Source organism: Somniosus microcephalus, unplaced genomic scaffold, assembly GCF_052327205.1.
Source record: "Somniosus microcephalus isolate GS21.2 unplaced genomic scaffold, FLI_Smic_1.0 unresolved_chr6, whole genome shotgun sequence".
Lineage (NCBI taxonomy): Eukaryota > Metazoa > Chordata > Chondrichthyes > Squaliformes > Somniosidae > Somniosus > Somniosus microcephalus.
Genome location: NW_028225184.1, coordinates 35,561,058 through 35,581,309, shown reverse-complemented (window position 1 = coordinate 35,581,309; position 20,252 = coordinate 35,561,058).

Sequence of the window (20,252 nt, the reverse complement as noted above, 5' to 3'; positions counted from 1 at the left end):
TATCTGCCAAAAGCCTCCCTTTTTTCTGAATCCATTCTTATATATCCCTTGACATCCAGAGTTCCCTGGGCTTGTTGGTCTCACCCTTGACCTTTACAGGAACATGTTGGCGTTGTACTCTCTCTATTTCCATTCGGAAAGTCTCCCAATCCTTTGATGTTCTTTTTCCGACAATAAGCTTGTCCACTTTGGCCAGATCCTCTATTATCATATTGAAATCGGCTTTCCCCAAATTTTGATCCTTTATTTCCAGTCCATCTTTGTCCCTTTCCATGATTCCCTTAAATCTCACCGAATTATGGTTACTCTCATCAAAATGCTCTCCTACTGACACTGCTACCACTTGCGCGGCTACATCTTATCACTAGATTTTATCAAGCAGAGATTATCCCTTCAGACTCAAAGCCACACTCACCAAACTCACAAGTTGTTCACTCTGTGCCCAGCTGCATTCCTTCAAAAGAAAATATCTTGAACCTTCTGAGAAAAGCATTCACGCATCAACAAGCCTCCAAATGTAAAAACAAGGCTCTCTCCAATACTTGAATGTCTGGCTTTGGTTAACTGAGGCTCAAAATATACAGGAATAGAGAGAGAGAGAGAGAGAGAGAGAGAAAATTATCCACATACGTTGGGATATGAATGTTATTGGCGAGTTGCCAAGTTTCGGGTTTTTTGTGACATTCGTTGCTGCAGTCAATGGCGACATGGTCAGATGCCAGTTATAGTCATACATCTATTCATCGTTGAAGTGGCCTCTCATCTGGTGTTAGTACGTATGTGTGGTTGCTTATAATTACCTGAGATTAAAGTAAATGATTTTTGATTCGTGCCTGCTTTCTTGTAATAAGTAAATGAATTGAGTATGGTTTGTGTTTGCTACTTACACTTGCTGATTTTTAAGTAAAGAATAGTTTACACTGAAATCTTTGTCTCGAGTTGTCGGTTCCACATCTGAAATCTGTAAACTGTCAGACAATCTGAACGTCTTACAGATAATTGGCACCCGAACAGGGACTCGGTCACTGCAGACAATGGCAAAGCCAATGGCTGTGTAAGTCATGAAATATGTGACAGGGAGTTCCCCTCAGCATGGGGTGGATACGGGTTACTATAGATGGTGATGATCCAGTATCGGAGGCTGAACAGTGGATCCAAGGGTCCACAAGTCAGAAAAGTTTAAGCGAATCCATTTGTTTATTGGCCTAGCAGAAGCAGGATCAATCTGATGAACGGGTAATGATCAAGTTATGGAAAGAAACAGAAGTAGAAATGGAACATAGAAACAGGCTCGAGGAAAAGTTAGAACAGGAGAAGATGTTGTGTACTAAAGAACAACTTGAGATCCAGTGTATAAATAACCAGAATCAGAGCGATTCCTTCTCAATGATCTATCCAAACAGAGACGCCATTCAGAGCAGGTAGAAAAGGTCACTGAGGACCTTAAGGTTTTTTTTAGGGTCACCCAGAAACAGGCTCGAGTAGGTAATGGTATCCAAACTGAAGTGGATTAAAGTGCGGGAGAGAAAGAGGGGAAAAGATCTAAGTTAAGGCTAACCAATCTGAAAACTCAGCAAAGGAAAGGGAAACAGGGATTTGGAGAGCCAGGGATACCTACTGACATGATGATATAAAAGAAGAAATAAAGGAAACTTAAAGTTTTACCGACAAGGAAGCTATCAGCGTCTGTACCAAGAAAAATATAATGCAAGATTTGCGGTGTGATAGGAAAATTAAAGGACGCTGGAAGTTCACTTTGTTTGAGAGTGTGTGTTAAAGTGTGGACGTTTTCCTGAAGATGAATATTAAAACGTTACAGTATTCCTTTTGTCTGAATGACTGTTTTTGAAAGAGAGTGTCTGTAGTGTTTGTTTTAGCTCCACCCCCTCTTCTGTGAATGGAGCTGAAACGGTTTAATCCTGTCTTTTTCGAAAAGGAAAGTTTTTTATCAATTTATGTGAAGTGACCTAATTGCGTGCATCTGACAATTGGCTCTGCCTTCCTACAAACCTGTCAAGGAGCGAACCCTTTCCACTGACAGCTGGTTTTATTTTCATTCACTACAACTGAATGAAATTGATAGATATTGTACTTTATTCAATAAAAATTTATGAATGTTAAGTGAATATTTCTCGAAAATGACAGAAGTTCAGCAGGAACTGCCGAATTAGCCCATTGCTCGTGAGGGAATCCACAATGGATCGTGTGTTGTTTCTTGTAAACAGGGGGCCAGATGAGTGTTGATGGTGCAAGATTACGAGGTGGGCAGACAACTCCCCGTGCAAGTCAGCCGCAGCTTCGTAGACGGCCAAGAACCTAGTTAGAGACGAATTCTCCAGAAGTAATGGAGTCAGACCAGGGAAGTAATTTGACAGGTCACGTAATGCACGCCACCCTGAAATGCTTGGAATTGAAGGGAAATGTCATGTGAGCCACAGCCCACAATCATCAGGAATTCTGGAAAGTACTAACCATACATTGAAGTTGGCCCTGTTAAAGGAATTATACAAACCGCTCACTAAATGGGATGAGGTACTTCCCCTAATCCTTACATAGTAACAAATCCAAAGGAACCGGTCACTGTCCTCATGAATTGGTAGCATGGAGAACCATTCGAACCCCCACACACCTATTCATAATCTCACTGATAAACAAAGTAAGGAGGTCACTTGGAAAACAGTCCTGAGTGACTTGTGGGGAACTTTAAAAAGAACTGAATTGAGGGCCACCCACAACATTTTGAAGGAACACAAACGCAACCGATTACACCTGGCTCTTAGTAAACCCCAAGAGTGGGAAATAGAGAGCCAGGTACGAAACGATGGGATGGATGGAGTTTCTGATCCCCTCTGCAAGGGGCCATATCAAATTGTTGACAACGTTTTTCCTATGGTATACGCTTTTCAGTTACCTAAGAAAATCAAATGGCTTCATATTAACCAGAGGAAGTTTTTCAGCCCACAAGCAGGTCAAGAACACAACAAGCCACGATCATGAGCATAGTGAGACTGAATCCACTTCAATGGTATGAAGAAGAAGTTGTGCCTAATGGGACACCCCAGCCACTGAGGCGCCCTTGCCTGAATTGGCGTCTCCACAGTTACATTTATGATCCAGATGAAGGTGGACAGGACATGGGAGCTGTAGAATACTCCTTGCCCCAGGTCCAGAACCAACTCTTCTCCAAAGACGAGGCCAACCGACCCCTCGACGTATTAAATGAAATAAAAATACACACTTGAAGTAGAGTGGGGGGAGTGGAAATTTGCCCTTTGCAGAAAAGGAAAAGTAGGAAGTAACGTTTTGCTTTGTTTCAAAATAAACAACAGTATTGAGAATCTGAACTGTATAAAATTACATAATTATTCTGGCTAATGATCAGGATTCTGGTCAATTTCGAAGCTTCCACATTAACTTACATGGCATAATGGACCACCACTAACTATTTGCCCGATAATAGTTCGATTGCAGTTGCCCCGGAGTCACCACCCGGGACACAACTGGAAACATTACCCTACAGTACATCAAGGGTGATTTTTGTTGTGTATGTAACCGTTCCACCTTTAAGAGAACTATTTTAAGAGATGCACTACTTTATCTTGGCTGCTGTATACTGTAATACTGGTGGTGACCACACCGGTATATAAGTGCTGTGTAATGATTTATTGGGCAGTTCAGCCTGACCTACGACTAGTAAAGACCTGTGGAATTTATTCTTGTGGTCTGTGTGCAGTGATTCTTATTAACAATAATTGAACACACAGACTCAACAATTTTCATCCTGCGTGCTCAGGGGCAGCATGGGTAATCACTGAAGAGGGCCAGGAATGTGGGAAGTTTATTCTTAAAATGCCTTGATGGCACCACCGGGCCCAGGGTGCAGAATTATGTAACCATTCGAAGGCACTATCAGTTGGGAATGCTCGCAAAAATGTAGGAAGCCCGACCCAATCCCGAGCAGTGGGAGACACTCTGTTATGTTGGACACGGTGGTGACAGGAGCACGAGGGTATCTATGGATGCATAAATCCTTCGGGGACAATGGCCCGGAAATTTGGGTCAGGGGATTGCCGTGGGTGCACTTACCTAGCGCACCGGCAGGGTCCCGTGGAATTCCGCTCCGGGGCCTGGCCGAGCTGCCAGCGCGCTGTGCTTGCGTGTCCCAGGGGCGTAGTTAGTGCGATGCATCCCCTGGGATCACGTGAGCCATGGGCATCCAATCAGAGAAGGGAAAAGATCTTTCATAAGATTGACAGGAGGATCTGTCAAAACTTGTAAATACTACGGGCCCCAAAATAGCAGTAAACCTTCAAATATTTTTTTTTTAAATCACACTTTTTAAATAAACTATAAATTACTTTAAAAAACTTTTTAAACAATAAGTTAAATTTTTGAAAAAAATAATTTTATATTCTAACTGGGCTAAAAATAAACTTACCTTGCTTTAAAGTATTTAAAAATAATAAATCTGCAGAATTTTTTTTTTTAATTATAATTAATTGACCACTTACCCTCTAAAAAGCAGGCCTTATGCCTGCTTTTTAAATGTGTTAATCCTGCAGACTTAACCTCGCGAGAAAAGCTGCAAAAAAAACCTAAGTTCAAAGCGCACACGCAGCCTCACCCATGCACACGTTCTGCCTTTCAGAGGGTCAGTCGTGCCGGCGGCCCCCGCATGCGCAGTGCATGCAGGAAACCGACACATCCATTCAACCTACGGGTGAGTACCCCGTGCGTACTCACCCGTGGGGTCCCGAATTTCTGGGCCCATATCAAATCTTAGTTTTGTATATGCAGAGCCGCTTTGTGGAGCTCTCCTCCACTGGATAGGTGGCAATAGTATCCAGATGTTTGGAATAGATGACAGGGGTCTCTATCAATGATTCCCCTACTTAAGAAAGGAGGGAGACAGAAAGCAGGAAAGTATAAAACAGCTAGCCTAATATCTGTCGTAGGGACAATGCTGAAGTCCTTCATTTAGGAAGCAGTGGCAGAGCATTTGGAAAAGCATAATGCAGTCAAGCAGTGTTAGCATGGTTTTATGAAAGGGAAGTCATGTTTAACAAATTTGCTGGAGTTCTTTGGGGAGGTAACGAGCAGGGTGGACAAAGGTGAACCAGTGGGCGTGTTGCATTTGGAGTTCCAGAAGGCATTCGATAAGGTGCCACATAAAAGATTACTGCATAAGATAAGAGCTCACGGGGTTGGGGATAATACATTAGCATGGATAGAGAATTGGCTAACAACAGAAAGTAGAGAGCCGGTGTAAATGGATAATTTTGCAGTTAGCAAACGATAACTAGTGGAGTGCCACAGGGATCGGTGCTGAGTACACAAGTCTTTACAATCTACATTAATGACTTGGCTGAAGGGTCCCAGTGTAATTTAGCCATGTCTGCGGATGATACAAAGATGGATGGGAAAGCAAGTTGTGCAGAGGATGCAAAGAAACTGCAAAGTGATATAGACAGGCTAAGTGAGTGGGCAAAAATTTGGCAGATGGAGTATAATGTGGGAAAGTGCGTGGTTTTCTACTTTGGCAGTAGAAACAAAAAAGCAAATTATGATTTAAATGGAGAGAGTTTACACATTGCTACATTTCAAAGGGACCCGGGGTCCTCGTGCATGAAACACAAAAAGTTAGCATGCAGGTACTGCAAGTAATTTAAAAGGCAAATGGAATGTTGTCCTTTATTGCAAGAGGGTTGTTGTATAAAACAAGGGCAGTCCGGCTACAACTGTACAGGTTATTGGTGATTTAGTCATTGTTCAGGCGGTGATTGTGTTATACTTATTACAAATAACTCGCAGATGCACCTATCCACGGCAGCCTTGGTAGATGCGACCATCAGAGAGTCATTGTGGAGTCGACGTCCCGTCTTCCCACTGAGGACACTCTCCATCGTGTTGTTTGGCAGTAGCACCTTGCTAAATGGGATAGATTCAGTACAGTTCTTGCACCTCAAAACTGGGCATCCATGAGGCACTATGGGCCATCAGCAGCAGCAGAATTGTAGACACCACAATCTGTAACTTCATGGCCCAGCATATCTCTCACTCTACCATTGCCATCAAGCCAGGGGACCAATCCCAGTTCAATAAGGAGTGTAGCAGAGGATGCTGGGAGTATCACCAGGCATACATAAAAATGAGGCGCCAACCTGGGAAAGCTGCAACACAGGACTAAATGCATGGTGGTGGACCATTAAGCAACTAACGGCAGGTGGAGGCTCCATGAATATCCCCATCCTGAAAGATGGTGGAGCCCAAGACGTGAGTACAAAAGACAAGGCTGAAGTATTGTCAACCGCCTTCAGCCGGAAGTGCAGATTGGATGATACATATCAGACTCCTACTGAGATCCCCACCACCACAGAAGCCAGGCTTCAACCAATTCAATTCACTCCACGTGACATCAAAAAATGACTGAGCGCACTGGATACAGCAAAGGCTGTGGGCCTGGACAACATCCCGGCTATTGTGCTGAAGATTGTGCTGCAGAATTAGCTGCGCATCTAGCCAAGCTGTTCCATTGCAGCTACAACATTGGCATGTATCCAACAAAGTGGAAAACTACCCAGGTTTTTCCTTTCCAGAAAAAGCAGGAAAAATCTAACACGGCTGTTTACCGCCCCATCAGTCTACTCTCAATCAACATCAAATGATGGAAGGTGTCATCGACAGTGCTATTAGGTGGCACTTACTCACCAATAACCTGCTCACTGGTGCCCAGCTTCGGTTCTGCCAAGACCACTCGGCTCCCGACCTCATTACTGCCTTGACCCAAACATGAACAAAGTAGCTGAATTCCAGTGGTGAGGTGAGAATGACTAGCCTTGACATCAAGGCTGCATTTGACCGAGAGTGGCATCAAAGATCCCGAGTGAAATAGATGTCATTGGGAATCTGGGGGGAAACGCTCCACTGGCTGGAGTCATACCTAGCACAAATGAAGATAATTGTGGTGGTTGAAGTGAAGGGATAATTACTAGTCCGAGCCGCGTCCGGGCCGCGCCGCATTAGGCGTATTCCCCAGACATTCACTTTCAACTAAGTTAGAGATAGCTGAAACCTAAAAGATGCTTAATTGGGCCTAAAGGTCCAGACTATCTCTCCCTAAAGGAAAGGAACGACCTGAAGATGTTACTGTCCTCCAGATAGCATTTTTAATCAGGTTAACTAGACTGCAACATTCCAGTTATTATGAGGGTCCGGAAATCTCCCCCAGAATCCTGCAACTCCTCACCAAAGAGTGTACAGAGACTGAGTTTGAGAGTTTAATACAGAAGTACTCTGTGAGTCAATTCCAGAAATAAAGAGTTATTAAAGAACCGACATGTAATTACAGCTGGTGATTCAATCGCAACTTTAACAGTTCCAAAACCAAATAGCCTTCAATTCTTATTCTCAGAGATCCTTATTCTCAAATCTTAACTTCGTTACATTTTTACATTTCTTAGTCTATATTCCAGGATATCCACCAAAACCAAATACCTTTGATACCCGAGACCCAAAGGTTTGCAGGTTTACAGAGCCTGCCTCTGAAGCCGAGAATCACTTTGCCCCTTACAGCGAATTCACTCTTCCTATTCGAAAATTCTATATTTTTACCATTTTTCAGTAGTATATCCTGTGAGATTTTCTGCTGATGTAAGCTAATTATCTCTAATCATTATTCTGTTGACACCTGCTATTATTAAGGTCAGTTCAGCTTGTATCATTCAGTCTCGTGACTCTCCTTTAGGTGTTCAAAAATTATCATATAAACAATGTGACAGCAGCGATACTATTTGATGTCATTCTCACGAAGGACATCCTTTTGTATCTTTTTACAACATGTAAATTAAAAACACTTCAACTGGGTACATCAATGTCTTCTTAGCTACCTCATTTGGTTGTGACACATATTTCCTGTCTCCGTATTTCATTTGATGTCATATTAATGAGGGCAAATATTTATTTAATTTTCTGTTTTTCTGTTTCCCGAAGTGATGGTTTATGACTCCATAACATTATACCATTGTGTACTTTCCAAAACTTCATACATTTCGGAAGCTCTAACCCTCTGCTTCAATAGGGCTTTTGTTCCAGTGATAACAACTCATCTTATCTCAAAAAACTGTATGCCGTTTACAGCTTTTCCATCGTTGAGGCTTTTAGATTATCAAGCCCAGTTTGTCATGTTTATTAAGGGTACAATTTTTTATAGGATGGTGTATCTTTCTGAATATGGCCATTCCCTCACAGAGGTTCAGTCATCACAGCCCCAGGACATCACTGCATGAGTTCCTCAGGGCAGTGTCCTAGGCCCAACCATCTTCAGCTGCTTCATCAATGACATTCCATCCAACATAAGATGAGAAATGATAATGTTCGCTGATGACTGCACAGTTTTTCTTCCATTCACAAAACCTCAGACAATGAATCAGTCCATGCTCGCATGCAACAAGACCTAGACCATGTTCAGGCTTGGACTGATTAATGGCAGGTAACAGAAGCCACAGTAGTGCCAGGGAACGATTATCTCCAACAAGCGAGAGTTTTATTAACGCTGCTGGACATTCAACTGCATTACCATCACCGAATCCCCCACCATGAGCAATTGGGGGTCACCAGAGACCAGATGCATGTCGTGCTGCATATAGGTACCAACGCTATAGGAAAACACGGGATGAGCTCCTAAGAGCTAAATATAGGGAGTTAGGAGGTAAATTTAATAATAGGTGCTCAAAGGTAGTAACCTCAGGAATGCTACCAGTGCCACGTGCTAGTAGAGTAGAAATAGAAGTATATTTCAGATCAAACCGTGGCTAGAGGAGTGGATCAAGGGCGATGGATTCAAATTCCTGGGGCAATTGAACCGGTTCTGGGGGAGGTGGGACCAATGCAATCTATACGGTTTGCACCTGTGCGGGAACGGTACCGATATCCTAGGTGGAGTGTTTGCTAGTCCTGTTGTGGAGAGTTTAAACTAAAATGGTAGAGGGTTGGGAACCTGTGCAGGGAGACAGAGGACAGTGAAGTAAGGATAGAAACAAAAGACAGGAAGGAAAAAAGCCAAAGTGGAAGGCTGAGAAATCAAAGGTGTAAATCAAAGAGAGCAACAGTAAATAATAATTCTAAAAGGACTAATTATGTTAAAAAAAAATCAAGGCTGAAGTCTTTGTGTCTTAATGCAAAGAGCATTCGTAAAAAGGTGGATGAATTAGCTGCAGAAATAGATGTAAACGGATATGATATAACTGGGATTACAGAGACATGGCTCCAGGGTGACCGAGTCTGGGAATTCAACATCCAGGGGTATTCAATAGTCAGGAAGGAGTGGAAAAAATGAAAAGGAGTTAGGGTAGCATTGCTGGTTAAAGAGGAAATAAATACAATAGTAAGGAGGGATTTTAGCTCTAATGATGTGGAAGCAGTATGGCAGTGCTGAGTAGAGATGCGTGAAATAAGGGCACAGCAGTTATCATGGGTGAATTTAATCTACGTATAGATTGGCCTAAGCAAGTTAGTAAAAATACTGTGGAGGAGGAATTCCTAGAGTGTACACGGGATGCTTTCCTGGACCAATAGTTTGAGGAACCAACTAGAGATCAGGCCATCTTAGAATGGGTATTATGTAATGAGAAAGGATTAATTAGCAATCTTTTTGTTCGAGGCCACATGGGGAGGATCGATCATAATATGATAGAATATTTCATTAAAATGGAGAGTGAATTAGTTGACTCAAAGACTAGGGTCCTGAATTTAAATAAAGGAAACTATGATGACATGAGGCACGAGTTGGCTAGATGGATTGGGGAGCGTTACTTAAAGGGTTGACGGTGGATAGGCAATGGCAAACATTTAAGGATCGCATGGATGAACTATAGAATTTGTTCATCCCTGTTTGGCATAACAATAAAACAAAGGACTTGACTCAACCGTGCATAACAAGGGGAATTAGGGATAGCATAAGATCCAAGGAGAGGACATCTAATTTGGCCAGAAAAAGCAGCAACCTGAGGATTGGGAGCAGTTTAGGATTCAGCAAAGGAGGACAAAGGGATTAATTAAGAGGGGGATAAGAGAGTGGATTTCAGGGAACATAAAAGCTGAGTGTAAAAGCTTCTATAGATATATTTGAAGAGAAAAAGTTTGGTGAAGTCAAGCGTAGGTCCGTTGCAGTCAGAATAAGGGGAATTTATAATGGGGAACAGAGAAATGGCAGGCCAGTTAAATACATATTTTGGTTCTGTCTTCCCAAAGGAGGCCACAAATAAACTCCCAGAGATATCGGGGAACATATGGTCTAATGAGAGGGAGGAATTGAATGATATCAGTATTCGTAGGGAAATGGTGTTAAGGAAATTGATGGAATTGAAGGCCAATAAATCCACAGGGCCTGATAATCTACATTCTAGGGTACTTAAGAAATTGGCCCTAGAAATATTAGATGCGTTGCTGGTCATCTTCAAAATTCTATAGATTCTGGAACAGTTTCCATGGATTGGAGGATAGCTAAAGTTACCCCACTATTTAAAAAAGGTGGTTGTTATCAGGAATGACCCAGATTCCGCCTCGCCTCGCCACCAGAGGGCACCATGAACTCTCTTAATTGTGTCCTTCTTTATTCCAAATTGTACTCACCTGTGCATTGTTATATGCCTACTATTTAAGTGGTGCTCAGTTTATGTTCATTGCACAGTCTTGAGTTTCACTGCCTTGTGATACCTCTTACTGGCCTGCTAGCCTGTATCTGTGCTGTTGTTATTTTGTTTATTTCAAGTAAAGTCTATCTTTGTTTTTGCAACCTAACCTCTGCCTCAGTTCGGCTTACTGCAGTTGGGTTCACCAAGTTCCAGTCCTCACAGCTGTGTTAAAATGGGGAATTATATTCCGGTGAGCCTGACATTGGTAGTGGGGGAAATGCTGGAGTCCATTGTAAAAATATACTAGCAGAGCACTTGGAAAACAGTGACAGGATCGCACAAAGTCAACATGGTTATACAAAAGGTAAATCAAGCTTGATTAATCTACTGGAATTTTTTGAGGATGTAACTGATAGAATAGATAAGGGGGAACCATTGGATGTGGTGTATTTGGATTTTCAGAAGTCTGTCGATAAGGTCCTGCATAAGAGATTAGCATGTAAAGTTAAAGCACATGGGATTGGGGGTAAGGTAGTGACTTGGATAGAGAATGGGTCTTTCTCTGAGTGGCAGGCAGTGATTCTGGGGTAATGCAGGGAACGTTGCTAGCACCCCAGCTATTCACAATATATATATTCAGAATATATATAAATGATCTACACGAGGGAACTACATGTAATATATCCAAGTTTGCAGATGACACAAAGCTGGGTGGGCATGCATGCTGTGAGGAACTCCAGATGATTTGGACAGATTGGGTGATTGGGCAGCTGCACGGCAAATGCAGTATAATGTGGATAAATGCGAGGTTATCCACTTCAATGGCAAACACAGGAAGAAAGATTATTATCTGAACGGCAATAGATTGGGAAAAGGGGACGTGCAACGACACCTGGGTGTCCTTGTGCACCAGTCGCTGAAGGTATGCATGCAGATCCATCAGGCGGTTAAGAAGGCAAAGTGTATGTTGGCCTTCATAGCGAGATGATTCGAGTACAGGAGCAAGGATGTCTTGCTGCAGTTAAGCAGGGCCTTGGTGAGACCACACTTTTGGTATTGTGTGCTGTTTTCATCGCCTCATCTGAGGAAGGATGTTCTTGCCATGGAGGGGGTGCAGCACAGATTCACCAGATTGATAACTGGGATGGCAGGAATGACGTTTGAGGAGTAATTGGGTCGATTAGGCTTATATTCGCTTGTGTTTCGATGAATGTGAGGGGATCACATTGAAATTTTAAAACCCAGAAGGACTAGACAGACTAGATGCAGGGAGGATGTTCCCAATGGCGGGGGTGTCTAGAACCAGGCGTCTGAGTCTAAGGATAACGGGTAAGCCATTTATGACAGAGATGCGGAGGAATTACTTCACCTAGAGAGTGGTGAACCAGTGGAATTCTATACCAATCAAAGCAGTTGAGGCCAATTAATTAAATATATTCAAGAAGGAGTTAGAAATATTTCTTCATTCTAAAGAGATCAATGGATATGGGGAGAAAGCAGAGACAGGGTACTGAATTTGGATGATCAGCCATGATCGCATTAAATGGCAGAACCGGCTGGAGGGACCGAATTGCCTACAATTGCTCCCATCTTCTTTGTTACTATTTTTCTATGTTAACTGGATCAGCCACATAAATCCTGTGGCAACAAGAGCAGGTCAGAGGCTAGGTATTCTGTGGCGCGTGTCTCACCTCCTGCCGAAATATATCCATGCCCCCATGTACACGGCACAAGTAAAGAGTTTGATGGAATACTCACCACTTGCCTGGATGAGTGCAGCTCCTACAACACTCAAGAAACTCGACACTATCAAAGACCAAGCATTCCGCTTGATTGGCATCCCATCCACCACCCTAAACATTTACTCCCTCCACCACTGGCCTACCGTGGCTGCAGTGTGTACCATCTACAAGATGCACTGCAGCAACTCACCAAGGCTTCTTCAGCAGCATCTCCCAAACCCGCGACCTCTACCACCTAGAAGGACAAGAGCAGCAGACTCATGGGGACACCACCACCTACAGGTTCACCTCCAAGTCACAAAAGATCCTGACTTAGAAATATAACGCTGATCCTGCTTCGTCGCTGGATCAAAAACCTGGAAATCTCTCCTAAAAAGCTCTGTGGGAGTACCTTCAACACCTGGACTGCAGGGCTTTAGAAGGCGGCTCACCACCGTTTTCTCGAGAGCAATTATGGATGGGCAATAATTGCTGGCCATTCCAGGGACGCCCAAATCCCAGCAACGAATCCCAGCAGAGCTCCAATAGTAATATCCCACCGACAGTGCATCACTCCCTCAGTACCGCCCCTCCGACAGTGCAACGCTCCCTCAATGCTGCCTCTCCAATGGAGCAGTGCCCCCTCAGTACCGCCCCTCTGACAGTGCAGCGCTCCCTCTATACCAAAGACTGGTGTGGGAGAAATGGGTTTGGCTTCCTGGGACACTGGCACCAGTACTGGGACAGGAGGGAGCTGTTCTGTTGGGACGGACTTCACCTGGCCAGTGATGGGACTAAAATCCTGGCGAATCATATAACCAGAGCTGTAGAGAGGGCTTTAAACTAATTCGTTGGGGGGAGGTTTCTAGAGAGCAAATAAAAAAATGACAACGGAGAAGTTCATAGACCTAGGTAGCAGTGGGGGAATTAAAAACCAGCGAGTGTCAGGAAAGGACAGCATGTATGGAGTAAAAGGTAAAGTAGTAAAAGGGGAAAAAGCAGGAACTAAATGTCACAAAACATATTTGAAAGTTCTTTATCTGAATGCACGTAGCATTCGTAACAACGTGGACGAGTTGACGGCACAAATAACTACATATGGGTATGATCTTGTGGTCATTACAGAAACATGGCTGCAGGGTGACCATGACTGGGAATTAAACATACGAGGATATTTAACAATCAGGCAGGACAGGCAGGAAGGTAGAGGCGGTGGGGTGGCTATGTTAATAAAGGGAGGAATCATTGCAATACAGAGGAATGATATTGGGTCAAAGGATCAGGATAATGAAACAGTTTGGGTGGAGATAAGGAATAACAAGGGGATAAAACAGTAGTGGGCGTAGGCTATAGGCCTCCTAACAGTTGCAACTCTGTTGGACGGAGTATTAATCAGGACATAGTTGGGGCTTGTAATAAGGGAACAGCTATAATTATGGGGGATTTTAACTTTCATATTAACTGGACAAATCAAATTGGGCAGGGCAGTCTTGAGGAAGAGTTCATTGAGTGTATTAGGGATGGGTTTCTTGACCAGAATGTAATTGAACCGACCAGGGGGCAGGCAATATTAGATCTGGTCCTGTGTAATGAGACAGGATTAATAAAGAATGTCCTATTAAAGAATCCCCTTGGAACGAGTGACCATAACATGGTTGTCTTCCATATTCAATTAGAGGGTGAGAAGGTTGGAACTCAAACAAAGGTACTGAGCTTGAATAAAGCAGACTATGAAGGTATGAGAACGGAATTGATTGCAGTGGACTGGTAAAATGGATTAAAGGGTAAGACGGTACATGATCAGTGGTGTACATTCATGGAGTTATTTTACAACTTTCAAAAAATATATATTCCACTGAGGAAAAAAGGGTGTAAAAGAAGAGACAGCCATCCGTGGCTAAGTAAAGTAATAAAGGATAGTATCCGAATAAAAACAAGGGCATATAAGGTAGCCAAATCTAGTGAGAGGATAGAAGATTGGGAAGTCTTTAAAAGACAGTAAAAAATAACTAAAAGATTGATTAAGAAAGGGAAAATAGATTATGAAAGTAAATTAGCTAAAAATATAAAAACAGATAGCAAGAGTATCTCCAGTTATATAAAATGAAAACGTGTGGCTAAAGTAAATGTTGGTCCCTTAGAGGATGAGACCGGGAAGTTAATGGTGGGAAACATGGAGATGGCAAAATCGCTGAACAAATATTTTGTATCAGTCTTTACAGTAGAGGACACTAAGAATATCCCAACACTGGGCAAACAGGGGGCTCTAGGGGAGGAGGAGCTAAATCCGATTAAAATCACTAAGGAAGTAGTACTCGGTAATATAGGGACTTAAGACGGAAACATCCGCTGGACCTGTTGGCTTACATCCTAGGGTCTTGAGGGAAGTGGCGGTAGGGATTGTGGATGCATTGGTAATAATTATCCAAAACTCCCTGGACTCAACAAAGGTCCTGGCAGATTGGAGAACTGCTAATGTAACACCCTTATTTAAAACGGGTAATAGACAGAAGGCTGGAAACTATAGACCAGTTAGCCTAACATATGTGGTTGGTAAAGTTTTAGAGTCGATTTTTAAGCAGACAGTAACGGGGCATTTGGATAAACATAATTTCATAGGACAAAGTCAGCCTGGTTTTACGAAGGAGAAGTCATGTTTGACAAATTTGCTTGAATTCTTTGAGGACGTAGCATACAGGGTGGATAAAGGAGAACCAGTGGACGTAGTGTATTTAGACTTCCAAAAGGCATTTGACAAGGTGCCACATGAAAGATTATTGCGCAAGATAAAAAATCACTGGATTGGGGGTGATATTCTGGCATGGGTGGAGGATTGGCTCTCTAATAAAAAGCAGAGAGTTGGGATCAATTGTTCATTCTCAGACTGGCAATCAGTAACTAGTGGTGTTCCCAGGTGTCAGTGCTGGGACCCCAACTTTTTATTATCTATATTAACGATTTGGAGGAAGGGACCGTGTGTAACATATCAAAGTTTGCAGATGATACAAAGATGGGAGGAAAATTAGTGAGTGAGGAGGACATAAAAAACCTGCAAAGGGACATAGACAGGCTAAGTAAGTGGGCAGAGATTTGGCAGATGGAATACAATACTGGAAAGTGTGAATTTATGCACTTTGGCAGGAAAAATCATAGAGCAATTTATTATCTTAATGGCAAGAAACTGGAAAGTACTGCGGTACAAAGGGATCTGGGGGTCTTGGTGCACGAAACAAAAACAGTTAGTATGCAGGTGCAGCAGGTGACCAAGAAGGCCAATGGAATGTTGGCTTTTATTCCTAGGGGGATGGAATATAAAAACAGGTAGGTGTTGCTGCAGTTGTACAAGGTATTGATGAGACCACACCTGGAATACTGCATACAGTTTTAGTGTCCATATTAAGAAAATACATACTTTCTCTCGAGGCAGTACAAAGAAGTTTGACTCGGTTAATCCCGGGGGTGAGGGGGTTGACATATGAGGAGAGGTTGAGTAGTTTGGGACTCTACTCATTGGAGTTCAGAAGAATGAGAGCCGATCTTATTCAAACATTAAAGATTGTGAAGGGGCTTGATCGGGTGGATGCGGTGAGGATGTTCCCAATGATGGGTGAAACTAGAACTAGTGGCCATAATCTTAGAAAACTGAGATAAGGAGAAACTTCTTCACTCAGAGGGTGGTAGGTCTGTGGAATTTGCTGCCCCAGAGAGCTGTGGAAGCTACATCATTAAATACATTTAAAACAGAAATAGACAGTTTCCTAGAAGTAAGGGAAATAGGGGTTACGGGCAGCGGGCAGGAAATCGGACATTAGGCTAGGTTCGGATCAGTCATGGCCCTGTGTGTGGTGGAGCGAGCCCAGGGGCTGTGTAGCCTGGTCCTGCTCCTACTTCTTGTGTTCTATTTCTGTGTTAGATTTCAGGAGATGGTTCTATTCACAGGGATTAGTGGAGACCTCGGGAACAGGCTGCCAGCTAGGAGACCTTCAAGAGTAAATTGGGCCTGTTCCTGGCTGGGGTGGAGATCACCTCTTACAGAAGGTAAGTACTTTATGAAATACAGGGACACAGTGATCTCCTGGACGAGTTTCGATCGCCTCGATGGGTCGGAGAGTAATTTCCCAGATTTTTTCTTCCAAATTGTCACGTTCGGTTTTTTATCTGGTTTTTCGACTCTCCCGGGTGATCACATGGGTTCGGGTGGGATGGAGAGGGAAAATAGATTTGAGGTTTGGATCAGATCAGCCATGATCTTATTCAATGGCGGAGCAGGCTCGAGGGGCCGATTGGCCTACTCCTGCTCCTATTTCATATGTTCTTATGTTTAACTTTCGGCAGTGCAGTGCTCCTACAGAACTGCCACTTCGACACTGCCACGTTCCCTCAGTACTGCTCCACTGACAGTTGGGCACTCCCTCAGTACCAACTTCCGACAGTGCTCCCTCATTATTACCACTCCGACAGTGTGGCACTTACTCAGTACTGCCCCTCTGACAGTGCAGCGCTCCCTCAGTACTGCCCCTCTGCCAGTGCGGCGCTCGCTCTGTACTGCCCCTCCGGCAGTGCCGCGCCCCCTCAGTGCTGCCCCTCTGATAGTGCAGCATTCCGTCAGTACTGCTCATTCAACAGTGCAGCACTCGCCATGTACTGCCCATCTGATGTATAGCACTCATTCTGTACTACCTCTCTGACAGTGCTGTGTTACGCAGTACTGTTCCTCCGACAGTGCATCGCTCCCTCAGTATTGACCCTCCGACAGTGCTATGTTCCACAGTACTGGTCCTCCGACAGTGCAGCGCTCCCTCAGTGCTGCTCCTGCGACAGTGCAGCGCTCCCTCATTACTGGCCCGGTGGAGTTTTATCCCTGGATTTTGTGGCCAAAACCACGACCTTCTAACTCAGAGGCAAGAGTTACCCACTGAGTTCTGTCTGACAAACACCGTATAATATGGAACAATATAACACAGCTCTCCACAACCAAGTTTTGTACAGTGTTAAGCGCAGTGTAACATGCTATAGCGCTCTGCACTATAGGAGCGTACAGTGCAGCACAGAATAGCGGTAGAAATGTTAAAGTGCAGAGCTTGAAGATTCACTGGTCCAAAATAGGCCACGCCAGCGCGGGGTAAGTAAAGTGCAGAACAGTCATTCTGGCATGGTTTAATCTGCAGCAGTACTGTTCAATAACCTGCGGACCGGTCAGTCTGTCGGGTGCAGGAACAATGAAACAAAGGCAGCAGGATTTATTTATCTTTGAAAGCTGCTTCTGTGCTGATCAAGGCGAAGTATGTCAATGCTGGGAAAGGAATAAACCCAACTTTATACCCAGTGTTAGCACCGAGTGCTCCCAGGGCACGGGTTAGTTACAGTAAAGAGCCACCACTACATTGCTGCAACAGCAAGTCCCCCACATTATATCCTGTGTCAGCATCAAGCTCTCCAAGGGCAGGTACACCACGGGTTATATGCAGCGTGGAGCTCCCTCTACATTACCCTGACAGTGTCCAGCACTTCATACCCAGTGCCAGCATTGAGCGCTCCCAGGGCAAGTACAGCATGGGTTAGATACAGTTTAGATTTCCTACTACATTACATAGAGTAAAGTGTAGTTAAAGGCACAGGCCACCAGGGCCAGAGGTGCAAATCCTCTATCCAGGGTGGGTTTTGGGGAGAGGGTGGGGTTGGGGAGATGCGTTGACTGAAGTCTCCCCCCAACCCGTCCGCAGTCGATTTATTCAGGCAGCGTGGAATGTCTTTGATCAGTTTGAAAAATGCTCATGTCTCTAACCTTTTCCACTTAGCACTTTGATCCCGGGCGGTTGGTCAAAGTTGCATGTCGGTCGTGAGATCCAGGCCGGATCAGATCATCGCCCCTCCCCTCCCTCCACCAGAACAACATGAGAGGACGGGGATAGAAGAATGGGCGAGAATGACAGGGCCGCATTCGCCCCCGCACCCCCACCACGCTCTAGATAATCTGCCCTCTCTGTTTGGGGCCGGGCACCATTCAACGGATGAGGAGATGTAGCGAAAGTCAGCCTCCACAGAGTGGGACAGGAGTCATGTATAGGTCGCAGCGTGTGGTTTGGGTGGAAACGGCAGATTCCGTTCCCTTGAAAAACAAATCAGACAGGGTCTAACTGAATGATGGAACAGGTTCGAGTGGCTGAATTGGCCTCCGCCTGTTCCTGTGCAATGGGCTTGCGGGGCTGAATGGCCACCTCCTGTTCCTGTGTAATGGGTTCAAGAAGCTAATTGGCCTCCTATTGCAGTGCAACAGGCTCCAGGGATTGAATGGCTACCTGTTCCTGTGTAACAGGCTTGCGGGGCTGAATGGGCCTACTCCTGTTCCTGTGCAGCGGGCTCAATGTAGCTGATTGGGCCTACTCATGTTCCTGTGTAACAGGCTCGAGGGGCTGAATGTCCTCCAGTTCCAGTGTAACAGGCTCGAGGATCTGAATATCCTCCTCCTGTTCCTGTGTAGCAGGCTCGATGGGATGAATGGTCTTTTTCTGATCCAGTGAAACATGCTCGAGGGGGTGCTAAGTGGCCTCCTCCTGTTCCTGTGTAATGGTCTTGTGGGGGGCTGAATGGCCTCCTGCTGATTCTGTGTCACATGCTCGAGGGGCTGAATTCCTCCTCCTGTTCCTGTGTAACGGGCTCCAGGAGGTAAATTCGCTTCCTCCTGTTCCTGTGTAATGGGCTCGAGGGTCTGAATGGGCTTCCTGCTCTTCCTGTGTAACAGTTTCATCACATGGACTGCAGCGGTTCAAGAAGTGCGCTCACCACCACCTTCTCAAGGTCAATTAGGGATGGGCAATAAATGCTGGTCTTGCCAGTGACGCCGAGAATGATTTTTAGAAAATCACACTTTAGTCCTTGGCTGGAATAATGCATCCCACTTCTGGGCTCCACCCTCAGGAAGGATGTCAAGGCCTTCGAGCGGGTGGTGAAGAGATACCAAATTGGTGCCAGGAATGAGGGATTTTAGTCATGTGGAGAGACTTGAGGAGCTGAGATTGTTCTCCTTAGAGCAGAGATGGTTGAGAGGAAATTTAATAGTGGCGTTCAAAATCATAAAGGGATTTGATAGAATAAATAAGGAGCAACTGTGTCCACTGGCTGGAGGTTCGGTAACCAGAGGACACAGATTTATGATATTTTTGAAAAGAACCAGAGGGGAATTGAGGGGAAACATTTTACGCAGCGAGTTGTAATGATCGGGGATGCACTGCCTCAAGGGGCAGTGTAAACAGATTCAACAGCAACCTTCAAAATTGAATTGGATAAATATTTGCCGGGGCATGGGGAAAGAGCAAGCATCAGGGAGTGGGAATAATTGGATAGCTCTACCAAAGAGTCAGCATTGGCTTGATGGGCTGAATGGCCACCATCTGTGCAGTATCATTCTAGGATTCTAATAGTAATGAAAGATTGAACAGGCTGGGGCTCTTTCCTCAAAAAGAAAGAAGGATGAGGGGTGACCTGATGGAGGTCTTTATGTTTATGAAAGGTTTTGATGGGGAAGACGTAGAGAGGCTGTTAACACTTGTAGAACTAGGGGCAATCAATTTAGGATAGTCCTTAATACTGCCTATAGGGAATTCAGGAGAAACATCATTAGCCAGAGAGTGGTGACAATATCAAATGTAACATTGTATAATTGCTTTAATTGACAAGCCACCCAAATCTATCTCTGTAACTTCCCCCAGTACCTACAACCCTCTCTATCTCTGTAATCTCATGTAGCCCTACAAATCTCCCTATCTCTACAATCACATCCAGCCCATTCAACATTCCTTATCTCTATTACATCCCCCAGCCGCTACAGCCCTCCCTATCTCTGTAACCTGCTCCAGCCCTAGAACCCCCTCCCATCTCTGTACACTCCTCCAAACCCGTA